Below are 18,205 nucleotides of genomic sequence, written 5' to 3'. Positions count from 1 at the left end.
TTGAGATTCATCCATGTTTGTTGTATCAGTAGTTTATTCCTTTTTAAATTTTAAATAAGAAAAAGAATGCTGCTTTTTTTTACTCTGAACTTGGGCCAGGACGATTGAAGTTACCTATAAAATTGTACATTAACCAACTAATGCCAGTGATGAGTTAATCTATAACTCATCTGTTAGCTGTTAACATGACCCCCAAATCTCACCTTCTTGGACTGTCAGACCCTGATCCTGGGCACATTTTGAAGAAGCTGAAACTGCAGGAGGGCTGGGGGGCTTAGGCAACTCAGTATTTCTGAGTCTTGGTTGGTCCCTGCCCATCATCGTATCTTAATGTAGCATATCTTCATGATATAATAAGGATGGGGCTATATATGTGATGGTGTGACCGGCAGAATAGCAGGGGCTGGGTGTTCTGTGAAAAGCTCTGGCTTCAGTCAGCTCAGTTTTGGGAGTTTGATTTATGCAAATATCCTAACCCCAGTAAAAGCAAACTCAGTATATGGCCGGAAATTCGGGGACTTCTGTTGTTTCAAAAGTACTCACTTTAGGATTTATTTTTTTAGAGTGAATTCAAGTGGTACATTTGAAATTAATTTACACTTTTTTCAATATATGTCTCTTTTTTTTAATTAAAGTTTATTGGGGTGACAATTGTTAGTAAAGTGACATAGATTTCAGGTGTACAATTCTGTAATACATCATGTATATATCACACGTTGTGTTGACCACCCAGCATCAATTCTCTTTCCATCACCATATATTTGATCCCTTTTACCCTCATCTACCACCTCCTTCCCCCTTACCCTCTGGTAACCACTATATCATCTCCTGTCTAAGCTAAGATACACCTGTCCTCAAGACCATTATAGTCAACTGTCGTCCTTTCACAAATCAACTTTTTAAAATTCTTTCCTTAAATGCTTAGCTTCAAATCTCTTAGTATAGAAATGTTCTAGTTAACGATAGCTTAAAATAATACGCAAAATACATCTTTCAATTCATTTGGAGAAACTAACATTAGATTCCCCTAAGTTAAGATTTTCCCCCAAAAGAAAAACGTAGCTATGACAAAACTCAGTGGACTATAAAAAAAAATGGGCGGCAGGGTTGACAGGATGCAGTTGCTCTGAGTTGAACGCCCTCCCCTGCTGCCAGCATACTCTGACCTCGGGAAGTCACTGCATCCTTTGCAAAGCTAGGACGAGGGACTAGGTGCTCTTTAATCCCATTCCAGGACCGAGAGGCACTTAATGGATTCACATGGACTGTCGTCGAGGTCAGTGTTGCTTTAAGCAGCCCCCTCTGCCAGAGCGCTCTGCATGAGGACTGTGGTGACTCTTCAGGTGGGCCGTGTTGGCTCTGGGGACTGAGAAGCAGGCTTGGTCTCTCTTCTAGATTGGGCTCACCAGTCCTTCCACGTGTCCCAGCCACCTGGAGGGAACACAGCTTGACTTGTTTAGCCTCAAAATGATGCCAGACAATCCCCGATGCCCTCGGGACAGGTGGGTGCCTCTTGAGCCAATGTTGGCATATCCTACAGTTATCTGCTTCTTTAGGGGGGTTAGATGGCACCTGTAGTTTTAGCTCTCCGCTTACCCACAAACTCGCCACTTACCCACAAAGCAGACTGCCAAACCCCTGGATCATAAAACAAAGGGTAAGCACCTGAATCACGACTCAGCTCTTTTCCTGTTCTTTTTGAGACTTCCCCAACAGGAAAGGCTCTGGGTAATTGATGGAGATTATCCCTGATTCCCTTAATGTAACCTTTTTACTCCTTCCTTTTCCTGGGATTAAGCTGTTCCTTAACAAGAAGTCCTTTTCTTAATGACAGTCATCGACCTATTATTGACCAAAGGAAGTGATCTCGCCCAGCTCCACCTCTCTGTGGTTCCCAGTCCCTTTAGTTGCTTTCATTGTAATGACTTAACGTCATTAACTGGTTTTTTCAATTTTCCGCACTGTTAAAGGCTATCAAACTATACTTTCAAATTAATCTGTCTTCTTGAAACAATAATTGCCCATATATTTGTTGTTGGATATGAGTGTTCACGTTGAGTAGATGTTTTAATATTTGCTGAGTGAGGGTTGTGAGGCAGCCCGCCTGCTTGCACTAGTGAGGTGTGCCATTTACTAGAGGAGCTGAGATCTGACGAAGTGAAGACACACGGACTCTGTCAGCAAGTGTCTCTCTCTCTCTCTCTCTGTCTCTGTCTCTCTGTCTCTCTCTCCTCGCTCGCTCGCTCGCTCTGCTCAAGGAGTATTCCCTAGAGTGACTACTGGCGCTCCCTGAGAAGAGGGACTAGATCTTTTGGAACTGGGTCTTTTCAGCATACGATTGTCCCCTCATGGTAGATGTCCAATAAATATGTGTTGAATTAATAAATCCTGGGAAAGACAGTCACTTACAATTAAGCATTTTGCCTAGAAGCACAGTTGCCAGACTGAACCTTGTGTAGGGGTCAGGGAACCTCTTCTAGAGAAAATAAAATTTCAGTTAGTGATCCAAAAATGTCAGTACACTACAGGGGCTGCTTGGGTGCTGTGTACCAGAAGCTAACCTGTGGGCATGCTGACTGCTCCCAAAAGAAAGGCTAGTCGATAAATAGTAGGCAGTGTTTATATGATGGCCTTGCAAGTGGGCTGTCATGCATAATCCCCATGCAACCAAGCATCGCCTTTTTTTAAAATAATATGTAACACGTGTTTTTTTGTGTGTTGTGTTTTTTTAATTGGGGAATATTGGGGAACAGTGTGTTTCTCTAGGGCCCACCAGCTCCAAGTCGTTGTCCTTCAATCTAGCTGTGGAGGGCGCAGCTCACTGGCCCATGTGGGAATTGAACTGGCAACCCTGTTGTTCAGAGCTCGCGCTCTAACAAACTGAGCCATCCGGTCGCACCCAAGCATCGCCTTTTGCAAACATCTTCCCTTCTGGTACTTGGTGTGTGTCCTTAGGGTCTGTGGCCTCTGCCAGCGCCTCATGCACCCAGCTCCTGGCCAGCCTTCCCTTCCTCTTCATTCAGACAGCTCGGTCTCCATGAAGCCCTTCCTGACTACACCAGCCCATACATAACACGTCACCCCAAGCCACGCTCATCCATTCCTGACCTATTTGGAGCATCCTGCAAGGTGGTCTGACACGGTTGAGATCTTGGTCCATTTGTTTCCCTTGCTGGTCTAACTCCGTTTCTCTAAATAAGTCGATTGCTAGTTCTGCACAGGTAAGACCTCGCCTCCCCCGCCCGCCGACTACTTTGCAACCCAAATGGAGAAGCATGGATAGGACTGTGAACTTTGGGGCAGGAAGTGCTATTGCTGCAACTCCAACACCTGGAAAGGATGCCCAAGAACATCTTGCTCTCCAGCTCGTGTCCATTCTTGGCCTGAGGGAGGCCAGCCTGGTGCCTGTTCAGCTTTCCTCCCTCCCCTTCCATCACCGCCGTTGTGATGACTGTTTTTTGAGCAGGAGGACTGGAATGCATTTGGAAAAAATAAGAGTGTAGTTTCAACATGGCCTTCAGTTTGTTGGCCTGTAGAAGTGGGATTATAGGGCTTGTTCTGTGAATTAAACACTAAAATATGGCCTTTCTGGGTTTGAGTCATATTATGTTTTACAGCCTAACCCATAATCTCAGTTGCTATGGGCAGCATTCCCTCTCCACACCCCCAGCCCCGGCTACTAGAATTGTCCTAATGGCAAAAGCTGTCATGACTTACTACAAAGAAGTGGACATTAGTTCAGCAGGTAGCATCCAAGTTCTGTGATGAACTGAGTCAGATGTGTTTGAGGGCTTAATTCAAGAAAGTATATGTTTTATGAAGAAAAATGCAACTTGAAAATGGTGTCCTTGAGAGTCTCATCTTTCTGAATTATCCTGTTAGCGCAGAAGACTCTTCTAGAACTCGCATTCTATTGCTCTGTCCCGCCAGTGGGGTAGAGGCCCTTTTTCGAGGTCCTGGGATCCCTGTGGAGTCCAAACATCATTGAAGTCAAAGGTACCCAAGAGCCTTGAGTCCCCAAATCTTGCCCCATATGGGACAATGTCTCTTGTGCCCCCAGCCCCTCCCCTCAGCATTTGCTGCCTGCTGGGTTCCAGGCACCATGCTAGGGGCTGGCGAGCCATAGTCGCTACTCCCAAGACCTTTGGTTGTGAGGGACCCAGGCTTCTGCTTTGAGGGGTATTCGTACAGGCAGACATCACAAGAAGCTCGGTTGTCTACTTCCTTGAAGTGAAGCTTTTTTTTTTTTTTTTCTTTTTAAATGAGGGCTTTCCTTAAGTCGGAGGCACAGGTGGTGAGTTTCTAGAAACCAAGTAGTGTAACTGAGAAAGAAACCTGGCAAATCTGGGGGCGGAGGAACAGGGATTGAAGAGTTGAGGTTAAGAAGCACGCTCTTCACCACCCTCTCTCCTCTGACCGCCTTGGGGTCTTGGTCTTATGGTTTCCCGTCTTCGCTGTGCCTGAGAATCAAACCAGGGACCTTTCAAACCTACAGAGGCCAGGTCCACCTCCAGCCCAGTACCCCTCAGTCTCCAGGGAGGGGTCCGCCCCTGTATTTTAAAAAAGCTCCCCAGGACATTCCGATATGCCGCTGGGCTGACAGCCACTGACCTTCTACCTGTTTTGTGCCGCGACATCATTTCTTACCCTGAACTTGATGTTCCTGTGTGCATATGATATGCAGCACAAGCAAATCAATTTCAGGAATTCTTCAGAAGGTAGAGTCACAGTGACTCTTGAGTGTCTGCTGCTCTGGGTGAGAACTGGGCCTGCAGGAGGGATCAGACAGGGCATCTGGGCTCTCTTTCCTGGAGAGGAGAGGAATCCTGTATGGAAACAGTCAAGGGAAGGGCCAGGTGCCCACAGGAGACACACATACCTTACGTGCCATGTCCGAAGGAGGGAGATTGTGCGTAAGTGCTTGCTTACCATGTGCCGGGCATCTTCTCATCTAGTCTCCCAACGACTGAGAACGCGTCCTTTTAGTTATCCCCAGTCTACAGGCAAACAAATGGAAACAGAGAGAGGTTGTCCTGTCACAGCTGCTGACAAATCACAAGAGCTGGTAAGGACTTCAGTCCAAGCAGTATGAAGTGACATCTCCTCCCCCATCCTTCCCCCATGGCAGTGCTGAAAAGAACCTGGGTTAGCCTGCCCATTCAACAGGTCAGCTTTAGGCTGTTTTCTTCCTCAAGGCCATCTTGGTTGAAGGTGTCACCAAACTGCACCCAGATAAGAATTGTAGGGCTGAGGGGGGTCTTGCGACTCGTCTCTCGAAAGACAGGTTTGGTGCTATTGCTGTTACCAGTGATTTTGTTGTGAAAATCAAGAGATTTGTATTCTACTAATACAAAGGCACAGATCTAAGGAGTCAATACAATAGGGTATATGGGACCATTTTGAAACAATCTAGATAGATCCTTAAGTGGTATACAGGGAAACTTAAACTGTTTGTGAGCTCGCATTGGCTCAAATGGCAATGGATAGAACCTGTTTGAATGAAATAGCCGCTGATGAAACAGACTGAGATTTCAAGCAGCTAACCCTGTACAAAAGTAGAACTTTCCACCCTGCCACCCCTTCTTATGTTGACTGTATGAGATGCATGACGTTTGTGAAGGGAGTTCTAAAGATGAGCGAGTCCAAATGGGTTAGGATAAGAGCTATCTGGAATTTCCTTATGGGATTGGGAAATACAATACTTACATAAGCTATTAATGGAATACTTGGAGTTTTCAGCATTCATTTTTATACATGTGTACACATCTCCATCGTGCTTGATTTTGGAAACCCCTAGGATAACATGAATATTTCCGTAGCCTGGGATTATGGAGAGAGATTGAGGTCAAATGTCACCTGTCTACTTTGTAGCTGTGTGACGTAATCTCCGATCATCCAGCTGTCAAGTGGGGATCAACACCACCTCGCCTGCAGAGTTGCTGTGCAGATCAGTGCCATTTGAAAGCACTCACTGCCTTGCCGGGTACATAACAGGGACTTTCCTTGCTTTCCCCTCTTAGAGTCATGCTTCAGGCCAGTACTGCCCCGAGACCAGGCAAGAGAGGCCCTGCTTCTAAAACTTCTGGCCATCCAGTGAAGCGTTCAGGGGGTAAGCCCCCTTGTAAACCACTCCTGGGACCCCTGAATTTCCCCAAAATGACGCTGTGTTGGCTTCCAGGACCTTGCCGACCTCTTTTCCAGGACATCCTCCTGGGGGCAGACTGCCCTGGCAGCTCACCCCTCTTCCCAAGAAGCGTAGACAGACCTTGGCCTTGAGGCTGGGGTGTCCACTCACATGTGTAAGCCCCCCTTGAAATGCAGGAGGTGGGTAAGCTTTCTCCACACTGGTATGTTCTAGCGGGGAACTCCAAGGAGTTAGAGAATTCCCAGTTGGAACCTGACCTGTCAGGTCTTTATGAGGGTATATATGCCAAGATAGAAGGGTAGGATATATTTTATTTAATGGTTTGTTAGCTCTTGCCTCAAGCCCCACAAATGTTAGGAGCAAGCCTGCTTTGGACATGCAAAAATTCTTTCATCCAGATTCCCTTCTTCAATAAAAATAAAATCATGTAATCAAAATAATCCTGTTTTTTGCAGTCAATTTACCACCTGATTCAGGAGTTCTCTGACACATTCCTTTGCCTCATCATAAGTATTGCCTGAGGTGCTGCTTAGATAGCCTCTAGGCCTACACCACTCCTATTGCATCAGGAGAAGGGCCCCACAATGTGCATTTGGCAGTCATCCCAGAGGCTTCATACAATTTTGGACCCAGTGGTTCTCAGCCCTACCTGAATTGTAAAACTGAGACTCAGTAAAGTAGGTATAGAGGGAACGTACCTCAACAGAATAAAGGCCATCTATGATAAACCCACAGCTAACAATCATACTCAATGGGGAAAAGCTAAAAGCATTTTCCTAAGATCAGGAACAAGACCAGGATGTCCACTTTCACCACTTTTATTGTTACTGTATTGGAAGTCCTAGCCACAGCAGTCAGACAAGAAAAAAAAAAAAAAGACATCCATATTGGAAAGGAAGAAGGAAGAAGTAAAACTGTCATCATTTGTAGATGATATGATACTATATATAGAGAACCCTAAAGATTCCACCAAAAAACTATTAGAACTAAAAAATGAATTCTGTAAACTAGCAAGATACAAAATTAACATTCAGAAATTCATTGCATTTTTGTATACCAATAACTTTCAGAAAGATAATTTAAGAAAATCCCATTTACTATTGCATCAAAAGAAAAAGACCCAAAACAGATACGTAGGAATAAATTTTAACCAAGGAGGTAAAAGACCTGTACTTGGAAAATTAAAAGACAAATATATACTGGGCTCATGAATGGGAAGAATTAACATCGTTAAAATGTCCTTACTACCAAAAGCAATCTATAGATTCAGTACAATCCCCATCAAAATACCAATGGCATTTTTCACAGAATTAGAACAATCCTAAAATTTATATAGAACCATAAAAAACCCCAAATAGCCACCACAATCTTGAAAAAGAATAAAGTTGGAGGTATCACACTACCTGATACCATACTGTACCACAAACTGTTGTAATCAGACTGTAGTAATCAAAATGGCATGGTACTGGCAGAGACACGTAGGTCAGTGGAACAGAATAGAGCCCAGAAATAAACCCACACCTATATGGTCAATTAATCTATGACAAAGGAGGTAAGAAATACAATGGGGTAAAGACAGTCTATTAAATAAATGGTGTTGGGAAAACTGGACAGATACATGCAAAAAAATGAAACTAAACCACCTTCTTACACCATATACAAAAATAAACTAAAAATGGATTAAAGACATAAATGTAAGACCCAAAACCATAAAACTCATAGAAGAAGACATAGGCAGTAAACTCTCTGACATTGCTCTTAGTGATAATTTTTCTGATACATCTCCTTGGGCAAGGGGGAAAAAAATAAACAAATGGGACTACATCAAACTAAAAAGTTTTTGCACAGCAAAGGAAACTATCAACAAAACGAAAAGACAACCTACTGACTGGGAGAAGATATTCGCCAATAATGTATCCAATAAGGGGTTAAAGCCCAAAATTTATAAAGAACTCATGCAACTCAACACCAAAATAACAAATAATCCAATTTTAAAAGTGGGCAGAGTACCTGAACAGATAATTCTCCAAAGAGGACATGCATATGGCCAATAGACATATGAAAAGATGCTCAACATCAATAATCATCAGAGAAATGCAAATTAAAACCACAATGAGATATCCCCTCACACCTGTCAGAATGGCTATCATCAGTAAATCAACACAAGTGAAGATGTGGAGAAAAGGGTACCCTTTCCATAATATCCCTTCATCACCCAGCAGTGTTGGTGGGATTGCAAATTGATACAGCCACTACGGAAAACAGTATGGAGGCTCCTCAAAAAATTAAAAATAGAACTACCTTATGACTCAGCAATTCCACTTTGGGGTATTTATTTGAAGAAATCCAAAACACTAATTAAAAATGATACATGCACTCCTCTGTTCATTGCAGCATTTTACATGATATGGAAGCAACCTAAGTGGCCATCAATAGATGACTGGATAAAGAAGTGGTACATAATTAATACAATGGAATATTATTAAGACATAAAAAAGAATGAAATCTTACCATTTGCAACAACATGGATGGACCTAGAGGGTATTATCTTAAGTGAAATAAGTCAGAGAAAAGACAAATACAATATGATCTCACATGTGGAATCTAAAGAACAAAATAAATGAACAAACAAAGCATAAACAGACTTAGATAAAGAGAACAAACTGACGGTTGCCAGATAGAGGAGTTGGGAGGGCTGGGTGAAAAACCTGAAGGGATTAAGAAGTACAAATTGGTAGTTATAAAATAGTCAGAGATGTAAAGTATTGCATAGGGAACATACCGTTTCCCCGAAAATAAGACCTAGCTGGACCATCAGCTGTAATGCATCTTTTGGAGCAAAAATTAATGTAAGACCCAGTCTTACTTTACTGTAAGACCGGGTCTTTATAATATAATATAATACTGGGTCTTGTTTTAGTATAAGACCTGGTCTTATATTAATTTTTGCTCCAAAAGACGCATTAGAGCTAATTGCCCGGCTAGGTTTTATTTTCGGGGAAACGGTAGTTAATATGGTAATAATTGTATGCTGCCAGGTGGGTACTAGACTAATCGGCGGATCACTTCGTAAATTACATAAATGTCTAACCACTATGCTGTACCCCTGAAACATAATAATGTCAACTGTAATTGAAAAATTAAACATAAAAATAAAACTAAGCAACTTTTAGAAAAATATTGCTGCTGATGTTCCATTCCATATAGATGAAATCATCATCCCTTCGGGTGTGGCCCAGGTATGGGTATTTTTTAAATCTCTCCTGTTGCCTCCTCAGTGGGCCAAGGTGAAGAACCAAGTGTGCCCTTCTTGACGCCTCCAGCAGGGAGAGCTCAGCCCTCAGCCCTCAAACAGAGCCTGTCGTGCACATCTCGCAGAGAAAGGGAGGCTGCTGTAGGGTCTTCAGCCTTTGCAGGCCCTGTTGTTCTTTGCTAAGCCTGATTCCACCACCTAATTAACACTTGTTTATATTAAAAACAAGTGGTAGCTGCCATATGCAGAGAAGGGAGTGGTCCTTTTTGAAGTTTCTAGTTGCTGACTTGGTAAGATTTGGCCTGAAGTGGGACTTCAGGGAAACTCAACCCAAGATAACAGCTAACAAGTTCTTCCAAGTTTCTCTTCCGAGGCGTAGACATCTCATGACAACCCAACTGCAGAAGTTTTTCCATAACATCCCCTCTTCACCCAACAGTGGCAATGGGAATGGAACGGAGGGTGTGGACAGGCTTCCTGGGTTTCTCGTGCTCCTTGTCAGGTGTTAAAACAAAGAGGATCATTGTGTTTTTTGGAACTGGTCTAAATGTCTATGTTTAAGATTAAGATCGAGGGAAATGCATTTCCTTTTGACACCCAGTATTTTCTGATTGTGAAAAGGGTACCAACCTGTGTAATGGCGCCGCGACACGGCCGCGGACTCCAGCCGCTTCTGTCGGTTCCTTTAATTAGGAGAAATTAAGTGGGGCTGCTACATATTTTGAGAATAAATAACACTATTTAAACTTAGGCAGCCTTAACCACTAACTTAACCGCTGAATTCTCGCTGCTACATGTCTCCCAAATAGATCAGCATAATCTTAACTAGGGCTTAACATGCATCGTCTTCGTTCCGGAGCTCAGAACCAGCAGCCGACGGGAGCCTTTGGAGGCTTAATGACTTTAATTATGGCGAGAAATACCAGCTCCCGGTGGGGAGGGGTGCGGCCGGCCTGGTAGGGTCAGAGAAGGCCGGCCGGGAGCCCGCCCCCCAAAGGCCGCCTCGCTGGGTGTGGGAGGGACTGAGGGGGGCGTGGGGAAGCCGAGGGGGTAGGCCCCTGGGGTGGGGGAGTGGTGAAGCCGGGCTGGGGGGAAGAGGAGGAGGGACCCTGGGGGGAGGCCGCGGGGCCTCGGAGTTCTGAGCCGTGTTTGTGGCTTCACTGCTTTGATCTCCTGCCAGGGAAACCTGGAAGGTCAGGCCGGGCTGCAGCCAAGCCCCGGAGCGAGGAGCCCGTGGAGCGGGCAGGGCTGCACCACCCACCCTCACCCCGCTCCCACCTCTTCCCATCCCCAAAAGTGAAAAGACCTGGCCGCCCAGCAAACCCCCAACCCACGCCCCCCATTCCTCTGCGACTGTTGTGTGTTGTTCCCCTTTAGGCTATGGATTAGGGGCTCCAAGTCATGAAAGTAATCTGCAAGTGTGGTAGTAAAATCATATATGTTATATATTCTTTAAAAGAGACCAGGTTATTTTTTAAGCTTCGTGGACCCCCTTCCTCCTTACCCCCTCCCTACAAATTCCCTCCGAGCTGCGGCAGGTGGATCCCCTGGTGGTTTGTGGGAGTCAGGGTCCTTTCCCTGGTCACTTTATTCTGACACTGGCCCCCTTCTCTGCACCAGGATTTTCTCACTGGTTACCCATGTGCTCTGGTGTGTGACCTCATTTCCTATGGAGTGAAAGGTTTCTGTAGGAAAACAAGGCCCTTGGTGAGACGGGCCATGCAAGCCCCCTTGCCTGGCAAGAGTGTCCCCTGTTGCTCAGTGACTCATGCTTCAGGGAACAGCAACTGATCAGAATGATCAAGAGCCTGGTGCCTGGGTGGTCACTACTAAGTGAAGAACACCGGGGAGGAGAAAAGGAAAAAGTGAGGAGGGAGGGTTTAAAATGCACTTAGTGGCCTCCAGAGGGAGGGGCATTAAGGGACCCAGTGAGCCCCTGCTATGTGGACTCAGGGAGGACTCGCCAGCAGAGACTGATGGGTGTCAGACGTGGCCAGTCTCTGGGACTGGCTGATTGGTCTCCATCGGTGTTCACAGCCCCTTGCCTCTCCCTGGCCACGGGAGTAGGCCCTGAAGCAGTGGCAACATAAGCAGGGCTTATTACTGGTACCCTGCGTTCCTGGCAATGATGTGTGCAAGGCACAGGCCTCAGGTAGATGTGCCTCCCTCAAGCCTTTGTTTCGTCCTCTTATTGCCCCAAACGATTTGAGTTTGTGAGTTTGGCACCTGCGGCCAGTTCACACAGAAAGCCAAGCTCCAGATCTTCCCACCAGGTGGGGTGGGCAGGCCAGTGTCCACGTGCTTTCCGGGGATGGGCCCCTATTTGGTGCAGGCCGTCTTTCTTCACAGGGTTCAAGGTGGACTCCATCATCTTTTAGGTCTCCTAAGTGATAATGGAAGGAAACTGTAAAAATCCACTTCTCGTGCCATCTGTCCCTGTGGATATGCCCAGGGGTGTCATTTCGTCAGCTTTCCTTTGGTGAGAGCTCTAGAGGGGGCTTGCATTCCTCACGAGAGCGGAAGGAACAAACACTGCGAGTGCACAGACTTGTTTTCTAAGAGCTCTGACATCAAAGATGTGCTCGCACAGAGGCCTGGGGCCTGAGAAAGATCCACAACCGGGCAGAGCCAATTTTAGTGGCTGAGGTCAAAGTTGCCCAGAGACAGTAGTGCCTGCTGTAGAACTAGCCACCTGAAATCAAAGGCCCATCAGCAAACACTATAGCAGAAGTCGTGTGTGTTCGGTTAGTAGGAAACCAAATCCTGAAAATCTGAGGTGTGGAGAATCTTGAGTTCCAAGAAGATCTGGTAAAAAAGGACCTTTCTCAATTTCAGAGTCAAAGGAGATCAGGTGGCCAGGAGTGAGCTATAGTCTGTGCTTAGAGTCCAGGGCCCAGGGTATTTGATACTAACCCCGAGGGCAAAAGCTGATCCTTTTTAGGTTAATCAACAAACATTTCTTGGCCATTTACCCTGTGCCAGGCCTTTTGCTGGATTCTGAGAATTCAGCAGGAAAGAAGTCTGACACATTGGCTGCCCTCTAGTGAGGGAGGCACTTTAAGTAAACAATTACCGTGTGATGTCATAAGAGCCCCAATGGTGGGGCACAGAGTCAGGCCACAGACACGAACAGTGTGGAGGGAATAACACCTTAGCTGAATGAGAGAAGAGGGAAAGGCTAGCGGTGTGGGTGTGGGGGAGGTGGTGTGTCCCTCGTGGTCAAAGAACTCACAGAAGCTCCGCCTAGTTAGACTGGGGGGGTAGGGCTGGAGTGTTGAGTTTGCAATAAGCAGTGGGGAGGTCACATCTTATCCTAAGAGCAGTACAGAGTCATTTGAGGGGAGTGGTGCAGGTCAGATCTGTGACTTAGAAAGATCCCTCTGCTGCTATAGGGAGACCACATTGGGGGGTAGGCGGGGTGGGCTAGGGAACTCCCAAGTGAGGATGTTATGATTCATGCGAAAAGTCTGGTGCCCTGGACAGGGTGGCAGCGGTGGGGATGGAAAAACAACAGATGGATTTGGGAGATGGAATCAGCAAAACTGGGTAAGCTGTTGAGTGTAGGGGTGGGGCAAAGGGCTTTGTTTTGGCTTGGTCCCCTGGGAGAGCTGGTGGGGATGGGATGAGGTTTGGGGGCACTTCCCTGAGGAGGGAGTCAGGTTGTAGGAAGATAAGGATTGGATGAAGAGTGGGCCCATGGCAAGACCCCACACAGCCGTATCAGCCTGAGCTAGAAATGGCCCACAGATGTCCGGGACAGTATGCTCTGCTCTGGGAATAGCCACAGAAAGAACTTGGGGACACAAGCTGCAGCAGAAGGCTGATGCCAAGTCATGGAAACCAAGTCCGGGGGCTCGGGTACCGTTTCAGATTCCGCAGCCATGGTTTCTGCCACCTTGGGTCAGACTGCTATAGAAAAGTGTCAGAGGAGAGTCACAAGTGAATAATCACTCGCGTGAGAAGAGACCTCAGTGCCCTCATCCTGCTCCTTGCTTTGTAAGATCTCTTCCCCCAGGATAGCAGCAAGTGTGTAATGACAGACACCTCTAGAAAAACGGTCCTGGCTTGTATCTTTCTTCGGGTGTCTGAGACACAGTTGGCCCTCTTAAATACTTTGCAGATTGAACGGTGTAATTGAATGTTTTCATATCAATAACAATCTTATTCAGATTGCAATGTGTATATTCTTTACACATCATTGTTTTACAGATGAAAATGTATATGTCACATCCCTCAGCCTTTTCTGTGAGTTAGAGCAAGAGAGTGATTGGGGGGAATGATACTCCCCTCACCTTAGTGTACCGTACACCACGGAGCGTTGAGTCCCAAAATGTCTTCCATGGAAGGGAGGGTGTTGACAGGAATTGCTTCAAAACGGACCTGTATCCCAAAAATGGGGGACGCCAGGTGGAAAAGAGTCTCTCGCATATTAATGTGCTCCATAAATGTCGGCTAACAACCGGAGAATGTGCAGCACTTTTCAAAGGAGACTGACCAAGAAAATCTGTCATCCCCTGATGCATACTTTGGGGAAAGCTACTATAGAAATGTGGAATAAGTGATCCCGTGGTCCTAATATCTTACCTTTTTGTCCGTGGAACTAAACTCTCAGACTATTCCTTATGACTCCCCTGGCCTCTTCTGCTCATTGCTGTGTGTATCCCCAGGGCCTAGCACGCTAGTAACTGGCTAATTACTGCTGTTAAACAAATAAATTAATAAACGGCACTACAAATAGAATTAAACTCTGTTCCCGCCTACTATGTTAATTTGTTGAGTATGGACCATGCCCAAGGCAATCTGCTTGGTTAGGGTTTGTGGGGCACACAGACTGGAAAGTAAGATCTGTCTGGCTGCATTAGACCCCAAAGGTAGGTTAGCTTAGCCGCAGGCAAGTAACTTACATGTAAGATGTCTCTGCCCTCTGACTCAGCAGGACCACTTGTAGCTATTTATTTTAAGAATGGATGCTACGGGAATATGAGTATGAGATTATAAATACAGCACTGTTTATAATAGAGAAAATGCAGAAATTCCCTAATGCCTGTCGGGGACAGTGTTAAGTCCCTGTACAACCATACAATGGAAAAATATGTGTAGCTCGTAAGAAGAATGAGCATTTTTCAACATCCGTGCATATAATATTGTAGAGTAAATTGTTGCGTTCAGGGGGAGAATAGCAGAGTACAGAGCAGTAGACACATCCAACTTATTTTTAAGTATTATTTTGATATGTGAGTATATACGTAAGTATTATTTTGATATGTGAGTATATGAATTTTATTCCTTCTAATATGTGGGTTTTTGAAAAACCATGGAAGGATATAAACCACACTGTTCTAAAGCTGGGATATAGGGTGTTAATGGATGAGTTATTTTTTGCTTTTAATTTCTGAATTATAGTGAGTCCTCACTTAACATTGTCTATAGGTTCTTAGAAACTGCAACTTTAAGGAAAACAAAACCCGTTTTACGATAGGCTAATTGATATAAACAAGAGTTAAATTCCTACGGTGTATTTCTGATCACAAAAACATGATCACCCAACTTTCCAGATAAAGACCCAAAACACTTCTAATATTAAACATTGAAGTAAATGTGAGCTATACATACACTTAAGAAAGATGAATTAAAAACAAGTAAGAACATTATTTTCCAACCTGTTTATTCCAGGTCAGGGTTGTGGATAGCAGGAACCTCTCCCAGCTCAGGGTGCAAGGCGGGAACCCACCCTGGACAGGACACCCTCCCATTGTAGGGTGCGCGCTCTCTCCCTCCCTCGCTGGGACAATTTAAACACGCCAGTTCGCCTCACATGCACATCTTTGGGATGTGGGAGGAAACCCAAGTCTCCATAGAAAAGCCCACACAGACATGGGGAGAATGTGCAAACTCCATACAGACAGTGGCCCCGGCCAGGAATCGATTTTTTTTCTTCTTCACATCAATGTTAGAACAAAACAATGTTATTCGAGGACCTGCTGTATTAAAATTTTCACATTGAGCACATACTACTTTTATAAATAGCAAAAACACTAAAGATGGAGAGGGGAATGCATCACAGAAAGTGGTAACCAGCAGAGGAGAAATCCTTAGAGCTATTAGAGCTCAGAAAGGGATAAGAGCTGTTTTGACTAAAGAGAAGCACTTGTCAGTCTTATGGGAGGGGTAGCACATGAACTTGACCTTGAAGAATCAGTATGATAGGTATGATCAACTCATAGTTCACTCTGGAGTGTCTCTGCGTGTGAAGTATCATGCAAAGTTATTCTCAAACTGACTTTCTTTTCCTAGCCAACAGGCCAGTTTATCCAGAAGTTAAATCTCTTGTCAAATTTGTTTTGCATTGTCTGTGCCGTCCTATCTTGTCATTACTGCAGATAAATTGAATTGCATAGGTTTATAAGGAGGGACATTAAAATCCTCTGTGGATTGTATTGATTCTTAATAATCTTCATATTCTTCAGCCCTGAGCCTCCATACTAAGGAAATTGGAAATGTAAGCCAAGATTTATCCAATGTAGCACTAATTATAACAGTAAAAAACTGAAATAGCCCAACTATCAAAAATACACAAGTGAGGAAAGTATATAAAGAGATATATATCGCAGCCTTAAAGATATTTACAAAGAATTTTTAATGACTTGTTGGAACATCATGATAGTGCAAAAAAAAGAAAAAAGAAAAACAAGCAAACAAAAACTCCAGAATGCAAAATTGTATTCAGTAAAGGCAAAAAAAGCCTGCTTGCAGCCCCCATATATCAGAACTTCCTGTAAGAGGTTAAAGACACACGTCTTCATGTCAGCACTAACACTCCTGCTTCCTTGGTTATCCCATGGTCAGGAGTTTGAGACAAAGGAGATTTTTAGTCATCTTTTGGGTTATTTCCCATTAAGGTTGTATTCTGTCAAAGTTTTTCTTCAATAAAGATTAGGCACTGGGGACATCACATTCAGTGCTTGACAAACAGATGAACAATAGGTGACAAACAGAGTGTGTGGCCCGGTCCCCAGGAGTAGGTATGGAGTGGGACCAAGCCGCATACAAACTCTGGGTATATATAACTGCACTCCCAGGTAAAGTGCCAGATCCATTCCTGACTGGAATTCCTGAATTTAATTGAAACTAAAGCAGACTTTAGGCTTTAAGTTTTCCCACCCACAAGGTAGTAATGGAAGTACTCTCATCAGAATGCCCCATTCACATTTGAGATCTTGCTCCCCGGCATATGTCATCGGTTTGACTCAAACTCTTTTTTTAAAAAAAAGGCTCAATCAGATTGATAGAAGCACTTGCTTAGGGGAAAACCACATCCACGTTCAGGGACGATAACCCAAGAGTATATGGTCCCAGGCAAGCTTTCTTTCAACATTTATTGAATAACCAACCATAGGAATCTTGGCACTACACTAACTGCCAATCCATAGTAGGACCCTGTCTTCTAGGGTTTGAAATTGTGTACTTTGCAAAATAGAAGTGTGCAGATGTTTGCACTTTTGATACATGTCTCGATGGCTATGGGCATTTTCTAGCCTTGGGTCTTGCAGTCGTGAAAAGGTAAATAAAGAACCATGACAACCTTTTATTCCACATTCTGCTGCTGGGCTTCTGGTCACCTGCTGGCTGGTACCCGACCTGCCCTGGCCTGATCAGAGCTTCAAAGGTGATGAAGGATGTGAAAATACCTGTGTGGGAGGGTTCAAGGCGAAGGGCATGCAGAGGTCAGTAAGGCAAGGCCTTTGGCTGCTTCTCGGAGGACTGCGGAGACTCCCCACCTGTTCTCTGCTGCTCACACCCTTCTCATGCTCTTCTTTCCATTCCGGTTCGTGCACAGTCCAAGGGTAACTGCCCTCTGCAACTGGAGCCCAGTTTACCAGTGACCTTCATCTAGCAACATCCACCAGGCTGCATCTTTCCCATCCTTTCTTTGAAACAGCCTTATCTTGAGAATTTTGGACCTTATAAAGATGGGGTTTCTGGCAATCACAAGACTCTCCCAACTATGGTTTAGCTTGGGTTTGAAATATTATTCTGGCCCAAGCTTGGCTAGGTAAAATGGTGAACAATGTAAACTACGAAGATTGTTTAAGGAATATGTGTTCTCGGTCAAAGTGAAGACGTGTGGTGAGGGGGAAAGCGTGACCAAGTGGCGTTCTGTGTTTTTTTAATTTGCTTTGGGACTAGTATAATAAATGTGTCATTTTTCTAAATATGGATTATTCGTGGCCTATTTTAAATCCTGAGTCGGCTCCTGACAGGCAAGTTCCCATTAGGATCCTGTGTTGATTCTCCTCCTGCTTAGTCCTCGCATATGCAGGAAATGCAACCTTATTTTAATAGCAGCTTACATTAAACATAATTGTTAAAGGGAGTCAACTGTGAGAGTTAGCCTTTCTCCAACAAAATGTTTGTACTTGGAGCCCATGCATTAGCCAGGTTGTATCTGAGGTTAAGGAATTAAGTGGGATTTAAGCACCTTATTCTTGACCTGCTCTGTTGTTCACTGTAGACACCAGGAGACTGGTCAACCCTCCTAGATTTTACTTACAATGTCTTTTAAAAAGTGCCTGTCCCAGGTGGGTTATGGCTCCCTTCCAGAGCCCCGAGACTTCCACGTTCGTGGGGATCAGGGAAGCCTGAAAGCCGGAGGCCACGTGAGGAGGCCGAAGGCATTGCACTCCCCCAGTCTTGCAGGCTTTCATCCCACGGCCATTAGAGTCTCCAGGTGCGCGAGCATCAAAGCGAGAGGTGCTGGGTGCTCCCGATTAAGACGCTTCTGAACGCACATTCCCCTCGGGTGCTGT

The 18,205-nt window shown here is 44.9% G+C and overlaps 1 protein-coding gene and 1 long non-coding RNA gene across 6 annotated transcripts in view; one reads left to right on the top strand and one right to left on the bottom strand.

The window, feature by feature from the left end:
* Nucleotides 1-18,205, top strand: part of ZNRF3 (zinc and ring finger 3) — a 139,420-nt gene that overhangs the window by 106,998 nt on the left and 14,217 nt on the right. The gene's annotated exons all lie outside the window — the stretch shown is intronic.
* On the bottom strand, nt 601-10,407 carry LOC109453427 (uncharacterized). Of its 3 annotated transcripts, XR_012492697.2 has the most exons (5): nt 10,029-10,407; nt 4,930-4,997; nt 4,648-4,808; nt 3,718-4,460; nt 601-1,431 (listed from the first exon to the last, which is right to left on the bottom strand). It is a non-coding gene; the product is annotated as an uncharacterized LOC109453427 (long non-coding RNA). The 3 variants fall into 3 exon arrangements; XR_016022381.1 differs by having other exon boundaries at nt 601-4,460; nt 10,029-10,403; XR_016022382.1 differs by having other exon boundaries at nt 601-3,965; nt 10,029-10,403.

The sequence above is a fragment of the Rhinolophus sinicus genome, chromosome 9, assembly GCF_057876585.1.
Source record: "Rhinolophus sinicus isolate RSI-liver-muscle chromosome 9, RSI-T2T, whole genome shotgun sequence".
In the NCBI taxonomy this organism is placed as follows: domain Eukaryota; kingdom Metazoa; phylum Chordata; class Mammalia; order Chiroptera; family Rhinolophidae; genus Rhinolophus; species Rhinolophus sinicus.
The sequence above is the reverse complement of the archived record's forward strand: the minus strand, read 5'-3'. Positions and strand labels throughout refer to the sequence as shown.